This window comes from Schistocerca serialis, chromosome 9 (assembly GCF_023864345.2).
Source record: "Schistocerca serialis cubense isolate TAMUIC-IGC-003099 chromosome 9, iqSchSeri2.2, whole genome shotgun sequence".
Taxonomy (NCBI): Eukaryota; Metazoa; Arthropoda; class Insecta; order Orthoptera; family Acrididae; genus Schistocerca; species Schistocerca serialis.
The window spans coordinates 59,045,484-59,048,000 of record NC_064646.1 but is presented as its reverse complement, the minus strand read 5'-3'; the positions used below and the strand labels follow the sequence as shown (position 1 = coordinate 59,048,000).

The window sequence follows — 2,517 nt, the reverse complement described above, 5'->3', positions numbered from 1 at the left end:
TTAAACAAAAGTTTTAATTAAAAAGCAAAAATTTTAGCACTGGTGCTATGAGAAGTTGATACGCTGGGTTTTTTAACCGGTTATTAGTAAAAAATTAAAAAACTGTTAGAGCGGAGACCAAACAAAAACCGAAAAATACCGGATTTTCTGAGCTGAAATAATGGTGTCGCCTTCTACCGGTACGTTTTTCCCATCGCTTCCTCTAGTCCAACAGAAACACTCACAATGGGTTACAGTCTACAGGAACTCCACAAATCCTTGCTCACCCCAGGAGGTGGCCGCCTGAACAGTCACCCTTAGTGCGGCTGTTCAATTTCTGTAGTGTTCAGTTCGTGCTCGTTGTGTGCTTCCAGATTCGCTATGGAAGTGTCAGTGAGCATCCACGATAAACCATGTGGCCGTCAGGAAGGTTAAAAAGAAAACCAAAGTAGACGGAATTATTATTTGGCGCTGTTCGGAATAGATCTCAACATATTGCCGAGGAACGCTTAGGACCAAAGACTGTAAGGTGCTTCACACAAAGGTGCATCACTGTGGAGCTCCAGATGACGCTCGCTTAGAAGTGCGTACGTAAGACTTATAACGGATCTTTTACGTTGGGATAAATTTATTTTATTTTTTGTTAGATGTTTTCGTTAAATAGCTGAATAAATTGTAATTAGGAATAATTTAATTAAGCAGAGTAGAGAAGATAAAGTCAAAGAGATGTTCATTGGGCGGACATTGTCGTAATGCAACGTCATTGCGTTGTTCGGTTGTTAAAACAAGTCGTTTGTATTCCGTTCTGCTGTTCGGTCGTGCGCGTATCTGAAAGGAATTAATTCGCGGACAAGAATAAACTTTCACATAATAGTTACGATTCGATGTTCCGACAAAAGGAGTTAACGTCAGTGTTAATTTGAATTGTGGGCGACAGGATTAGTTTTGACAGATACGTGAAAACGGACGTAACGAAAGTTGTTTGCATATCATCCTTGAACGTGACTTTTTATTTAACTCACGATTGCAGGCTCCTTAAAAGCTATTATCTCATGATTAGGATCAATCCCTCTTTCCTCTCAGATAGTGATCATTCATTAACATTTACGTCATAAGAAAAAGGATTATTAATAAAAATGATGTTAAATGACAATTACGTGTTATTCCGTTAGTGTGGAACCGACGTAATATCTCTGAAATGACATTGATATGTAATTTGTGTTAAATACTGAACTGAGACAGGAAGTAAATTGAAAATAGTGAACATTTGATACTGAGACTATAGAAACAGAAGCGCTTAAGGTTTCTCTTCTCTAAAATAGCAAAACAGGTACGAACTTTAACTCAATAGTCGACATTATGTATTGCAAAGACATTAGCATTTCATACTTCTTTTGACGACGAGCTGATTAACAAAGGAACGTTGAGTCTCTGTACGAGTAATAAAATTAAATCTAAAAACATAATTAATAACGGCGAACTCCGCTTTAACAAACTGTATTGCGTATCGTCATCGGGCAATAACTGCTCAACCCCGGAGACTTGTGTGGTGACATTAGAAGTCGGGCATATAAAACAAAAAAATCCATTGAAGCTACAGTGGATTCGGCACAGACTCTGAATCAGGCCAAGAAGAGAACACAACACGGAGAGAATTGTATTTCTAAAATGTATTCCGGAGAGTTATGTGAGCTGCACAAGCGAGGGTATTATTTTGTTCTGAAATGTCACAACAGTAAACAATGAAAAAACCTTACACAACCAGTCCAAGTCAACGGAAACGAGGAGCAACTAGAATCACAACATGAAGCTGAACTTCAAGCAGGAGCACTGCCTCTGAAAAACGGTAGTCTTTTTCTTTAAAGGATCACAAATTTAGAGACAGAATAGTAGTTTTTAGTGGAAAAGCAGGCAGGAAGGCTTTAAAGAGTAAATAAAACTTGTTAGCGGATGCGATCTTCAAATATCGTCGCAAATAAAACTTCCTGGCAGATTAAAACTGTGTGCCGGGCCGAGACTCGAACTCGGGACCTTTGCCTTTCGCGGGCAAGTGCTCTACCAACTGAGCTACCCAAGCACGACTCACGCCCCGTTGGTAGAGCACTTGCCCGCGAAAGGCAAAGGTCCCGAGTTCGAGTCTCAGTCCGACACACAGTTTTAATCTGCCAGGAAGTTTCATATCAGCGCACACTCCGCTGCAGAGTGAAAATCTCATTCTGGATATATCGAAACAGTTGAAAGAAGGGCAGCCGTTTTGTAATATACGGCAGAGAGTGTCACCGAAATGGTACAGGATTTGGCGGAAACTTCTCACGAAATTTGAATCATCAGCTTTCTCCTTTGAATCTGAAAATATTGCTGAGGGCGACCTACATAGGAAGAAGAGATTATCAAAAGAAAATTATGGAAATGGGAGCTGGCACGGGGAGATATAGACGTTCGTTTTACCCGCGCACCTGTTCGGGAGTGGAGTAATAGAGATTTATTGTGAAGGTGGTTCGATGAACCCCCCCCCCCCCCCCCCCCCCCGGCAACCAC

At 40.9% G+C, this 2,517-nt stretch overlaps 1 non-coding gene across 1 annotated transcript; it reads right to left on the bottom strand.

Annotated features, from left to right (window-relative positions):
* Nucleotides 1-1,982: 1,982 nt before the first annotated feature.
* Trnas-cga (transfer RNA serine (anticodon CGA)) lies at nucleotides 1,983-2,057 on the bottom strand. Its single transcript has one exon. It is a non-coding gene; the product is annotated as a tRNA-Ser (tRNA).
* Nucleotides 2,058-2,517: the final 460 nt, after the last annotated feature.